Source organism: Magallana gigas, chromosome 2 (assembly GCF_963853765.1).
Source record: "Magallana gigas chromosome 2, xbMagGiga1.1, whole genome shotgun sequence".
NCBI lineage: Eukaryota > Metazoa > Mollusca > Bivalvia > Ostreida > Ostreidae > Magallana > Magallana gigas.
Window position 1 is genome coordinate 16,546,730 of NC_088854.1, and position 6,000 is coordinate 16,552,729.

General features: G+C 32.0%; 1 long non-coding RNA gene across 1 annotated transcript; it reads right to left on the minus strand.

The window, feature by feature from the left end:
* Positions 1 to 1,603: 1,603 nt before the first annotated feature.
* On the minus strand, positions 1,604 to 5,777 carry LOC105331339 (uncharacterized). The gene is made up of 3 exons (XR_002199927.3): positions 5,419 to 5,777; positions 3,881 to 4,045; positions 1,604 to 3,360 (listed from the first exon to the last, which is right to left on the minus strand). It is a non-coding gene; the product is annotated as an uncharacterized lncRNA (long non-coding RNA).
* Positions 5,778 to 6,000: the final 223 nt, after the last annotated feature.

Genomic DNA, 6,000 nt, shown 5'->3' on the forward strand with positions numbered 1-6,000 from the left:
AAATAATCTAAATTAAGGAGTTGAAAGCGGAAAGTGAATCTGCATTTGAATATTGTTAACTTGCAGCTTGTACTTCATAGAGATTTTTCATAAAGAATTATGATAAGAAAACAATTAAATTTATCTTTTTACAAAATTAAACAAAAAAGATAAAAGTTAACTTTTGAAAATAAACAAAAATTGTTTTGATCGCATTGGTTTTAACTATTATCATGTGTTTCCGCAAATTCTTAATGAGGAATCAAACGTAAGGAAGACTTAATATCAACAACTGTGACATGAAGCATCCTTTCCTTATAGACATAAGCTAGAAACCGTTGTTATTAAGTACAAAAAGGAAATGAATGATAATTTGTCAATCAGTATGCATGTATTCTTTCGCCAAGATTAATCAGAGCAATAAACATTATTGTCAATATTTATTAACGGTGAATATAGCAATAAAAATGCCCTTGTGTGGAGAGAGAGAGAGAGAGAGAGAGAGAGAGAGAGAGAGAGAGATATCTTCATATATTCAACGAGGAAATAGTACAGCATCTGAGACATATAAATAAACCATATCCCATATACAGAGTACATGTACAAGAACACACAGCGTTCAGTACGTGATGTTCATTGTTCGGACAATCTATGTATTCTAGTGCAACTTTGGAGAATGAGATTTCATTGACTGTCTTTGCAATATTCTTATTTAAACAAGGGCTTAAGTGTTGATCAACTTTGTTGAGAATACAATGAATATGGAAGAGTTATCGATACTCGTTGTCATGGGTCAATTGGGTTTTGTTAACTTTTTTACTACAGTGATGCTTCACAATTTTTGCTTATGGGAAAGTATACAACTTTTTACTTTGATATTTTAAATTTACAGAGCACTTTGACACTTATACTCATTCTGAATGGCAAACGTCCTTGGTTGGTGGGATTGTTAGCTTGTATAGACTGGTTTAAGCTTTGAACACTTCCGGATAATTGTGCCAGTGCGAAGGAGGCATTTTTTCACCTGCTTAAGAGGCAGTTTCGCAAAAATATATATGTACCAAATGAAAAAATACCCCGCTGTAATTAAGTTGATTTTCGCATTAATTGCGTCGTATTGCTATATTCAGAACCATATTAAGATAAAACATTTCGCATTTCAAACATTATTCTACCAAATTAACGTCCAAAAGAAACCAAATAACAATTATAATTTAAACTAGACTCTTGATGCAAAAGCAACAAAAAGGTCTTCCGTTCTGATATACATGTATCAATTTATCTATAAGACATTGATTCACTCATATAGAAAAAAATATAATGGATATGATTATTACGGTGAATGAAATATCCAGACGTTACTTACATGTTACACAACAATGAGAAGGGAAAAAAATCAATTTTGAAGTACTTTTTTTCGACAACAGGAAGTAACGCCGAACCAAACAAAACATGTTAAACATTTCATAAGTAGATCTTTCCTCAAAGTTTGGTTGTTCACGTCTCTGCCAAATCTGAGATCTCGTTGAAACACGGTTTTTTGTCTCGGGGCCAAAAACAGAAGAATGGAAGCGATTAATGAAAATAAAAGCTGTTTTGTTTTGTTCATTTGCCAAATGTAGATCACTGTTTATCAGGCTAGATAAAACACCCAAGAAAGTCAGTTAAATTTGTTCAAAACATTATTTGTTTGAACCCTTCCGGTGAGACCCGGTTTACATAATAAAACCCGTTAAACACATCTTCATGCAATTAAATGTATATCTTTCATAAATGTTTTGTGTCTTAATCACTTACAGTGACTAAAATATCGCTAGTATTAAATTTATTTAGTAAAAAGGAAAGCTTCTTAAAATATTTTAGATATCTCATCGAAAATAGAAATGTTTGCTTTTACATTTAAAATGACATATATAAGATTTTTTATTGATATATTCAATTTATCTAAAATATCAAAAAGAGGTAAAAAATAATTTTTGAAGTGCTACCGGTGACGACCGGAAGTTACACCGAACAAAACAAAATAGTGTTAACACATCTACATACAATGGTCTATCATCCCACAAAGTTTGGTTGTTCAAGTCATTACCGTTGTTTAGATCTCAAGGAGTCAATATTTCTGTTTTGGGACAAGAAACGGACAAACGAAAGTGCTAAGTGAAAATGAAAGTTAGTATTTCTTGAACATTACACAACTGTATTTTACTGCTTATTAATTGAACAAAATTATCAAAGAAAAACAGTTAAACCTTTAAACAACATGATTTGTTTGAACTCTACTGGGTGGACTGAAAGTGACGGTTGACACAATGAAAGTAGTTGAACACATTTTCTATCAAATGTCTATTATCCATATAAGTTTCGTGTCTTGGTCACTTACAGTCTGAGATCTCGAGGCTACAACATTTGTTTTAAAAAGGCTACTTGAGATATTTGAGATATATCACAGGAAGTGGAATTTTATTGTTTATATAACATCGGATAGATGACATATGCAAGAATTTAAACTTAGATTTCCATTCTATGTAAAAAAAACAAATGCAGTAAAATAAAATTTGAAGTGCTTCCGGTGATGACCGAAAGTTACGCCGAACAAAACAAAATAGTGTTAACACAATTACATATATAGGTCTATCATCTTACAAAGTGTGGTTGTTCAAGTCATTACCGTTTTTGAGATCTCAAGGAGTCAAGGTTTATTGTCTCGGGACAAGAAACGGACAATGGAAATGCTAAATAAATATAAAAGTAAGTTTTTCTTAAAAATTAAACAACAGTTCTTCATTGCCTATTTTGTTTAAAATTATCAAACAAAAACAGCTAAACTTATAAAGAACTTGAACTCTTCCGGTGTGGACCGGAAATGACGGTTGACAAAATAAAATGGGTTAAACAAATCTTCTATCAAATGTCTATCATCGATGTAAGTTTCGTTTCGTGTCTTGGTCACTTACAGTTTCTGGGATCTCCAGGCTAAAACATTTGTTTAAAAGAAGACTACTTGAGATATTGGAGATATATCACCAGAAGTAGATTTTCTTGTTTATTGAGAGAGAGAGATAGAGATAGAGAGAGAGAGAGGGAGAGCAAACAAAGTGGTTACTTAATTCACGTACGTGTGCATAATCTAGTTAACCATGCAAACAACGATGGCTTTGTATGTTTCTCCCTTACGGTGATGCATGACATAGCTTTCCAATGAAAGGGGTTTCCTTAAATAGAGAAAACGTTCTGTACTCGTTGGAATTTCTTTTCCAGGGAGAAACACAGTAAAAGGCAGGATATTTTGGATATCATCTTTCCATTTCATATCAGTATTGTCAAAGGATCCTTGTATCATTAGGTCTCCATCGGATAATCGTGAAAGATTTTTGAAGTTTGCTGTAAAAGTAGTAAAATAAATATGCATAAAACATTATTCGAAGTTAAGGTTAATATAGAATTGTAACCAAAATATAAGAAGAGGTCTAATTTTATTAAACATGACTTCTTAGAGATACGACGCCCTAGATTTTAAAAAAAATGTTATCATTTTCTACTCAACTGGAACAAGACGAGTTAATGCCACGTACATGTATATATCATTTAATTCAGTTTACATTTTTCATCCCTTGCCGCATATCTAAATATCCAGCCATGAAGTTTTTTTTAAAGAATAGGTTAAAAAAGCAATTAAGAAAAATTTCGGACACATTATAAACGAAAATGAAAAAAAATATAGTTCAACATTTTAGTATTGTGTAATTTATGTTTAAACTGTAAAGTATTAGTTCCCGCGCTCGCGCGGCATAACATCTAGCTTTTCTGGAAGTGAAAGCTAAAATGCACATTGTTCTTAGGTCTCTTCGGAGCACATTGATATATTATTGGTAGTGCGGGTACATAATTTGAATTCACATACCAGCTAACAAACTAGCAAATCTCATCTCTGCCTCTCCTCGTATAAGGGGTAATTGTCCTCCTTTTTCCTGACACTTGTTAAATCCATCGGCAGCCAGAAACTGTCCTTCGTATCCCAAGCAATAGTTATAAAGCCTGCTGAAAGCATACATATTTGGGCAGAATCCTACAAAGGAAAAATATCTATCATCAATACATTTAAAATTTATTGAGGTGGATGGGACACTTCCATGTTGTGACATATATATTGTTTATCGAAATATACAATAAAACCAGGTGTAATATTATAAGTAGTTTCTTTCCTAACTTTATCACCTATCAGCGTACCGCAGTGGTTTAGAGGGTTTACTACGAATCTGTAGGTCATGAGTTCGAATCCCGCTGGGGATTTTTACAATTTTTACCTCTACAAATATTTTTAAAAGGTTTTTTTGGGTAAAATATTGTAAAATTTAAAATTTCTAAGTTGGTGAAAGTATTTCAATTATAATGTACTTTTATTCTCATTAATATTGACATATGTTCCATACAACCTAGTTGAAATTTTTTTCCGATCGGGTTCGGTATTTTTGTACTTCTAATGAATGTATAAAATTTCAGAAATCTAATTATTTCATTAAAATGAATAATTACGTATAACCTAACACATATTTACATCGCAACGTGTTACGGGGTTCAACCTTCTGTACTTGTACGCATGCGTATTTACTGTAAACAAAGCACATGCAGGGCTCGCGAAGATTCTCCTGGACATGTTTGTTGATAAAAATATGTCTTTTCTACTTCTCCCAGGTAATAATTGTTCAAAGTTTTTAAAATAACCACAATTATTATTTTGAGCTTGTATTTTTCGTGTTAATCATAGAAGTTGATACAACCTAAATTCATTTTTGTAAATGAGGTCCCTGAGGGGTTATTTGACATATTTATGTCTGTTCAATTTTAAATGAACCGAAATTGGTAAACCATTTATAAATTATCGATTAAGTGAGGATGTGTACCGTTTAGAGAGTGCCCATTAACCTCGTATACCATGATGACCGTAGTAGGACGAAGATCTTGATGTTTTCAGCACGTGTAAATTACTGACAATCAAAGTCCACGTGGTAAAAATAAACGCGATAAGATTATTCCGGCTTGTACGACCCTTAAATTTTCAGAAGCTCATAATTACTTTAATTAAGTTCGGAAAGGGATTTTTTTTATGTATTTCAACTTCATGTATTACAACGAACGTTATGTCTTATTCCTAACGATACAATAGGTAAATCTTGTTAATGAATTATTCACACAATGTCATATGTTTTCAGCTGTACTGTCTCTTTAAGAAAAATATATATCTATCAAATATTAACAGTATGTTACTTTCATGGTGACTCCATTGTATTGAAATATGAAATAATAAAACAATAAACTGGTACATTTCGAGATTTTTTCGAATAGTATTTTGAAAAAAAAATGGACATAGTGAAAAGGCGTTGCATATTTGAAAACAGTCGGGGACTTATTTATTCTTAAACTTTACATTGCTGTACAAACCATTTATCGTATGAAAGTAATATAGCCACCCTTCTTCATATGTTCCAGCATCACGTGTCAACATTAATGTTTCATAGCCTCGACATTTTTGCGTTCCATAGTGAAAATTAAAAGAAATACACAAATGATTTTCAATACAACTTGATGCACAATAAATCCTAGATGCTCTATTGATCTCGAATATCAGTCCATGATTCAACACAAGATTTTGAAAAGTCTTGTTACATTTGAAGTTTGCTGTGATTTCTTGTGACTTTGATAGCGATAAAACAACGACTGATACCAATGCAACAGCTGTAACTGGAGTTATCATCGTCTGATTTAAGTAAATTATATTTGGAGAGTCCCTGCTGGTAGCGTCTGACTATAAAACTGTTTTGTCCCAGACTTGAATAACTTTTGTATCTTGATTATGTCAGGTTTCATGTTTTCGATCAATTGAATCTAGGATCAATAAACCTCATTTAAAGCAAACGTCACTTTAAGTTTTGTGTAAAAATTGACAAAAACAAATCAAAGCCTTATCAGAAGTTAAAAGGCCTATTCATACTAAGCTAAACAAAGTTTCATTGGAATTCCCAT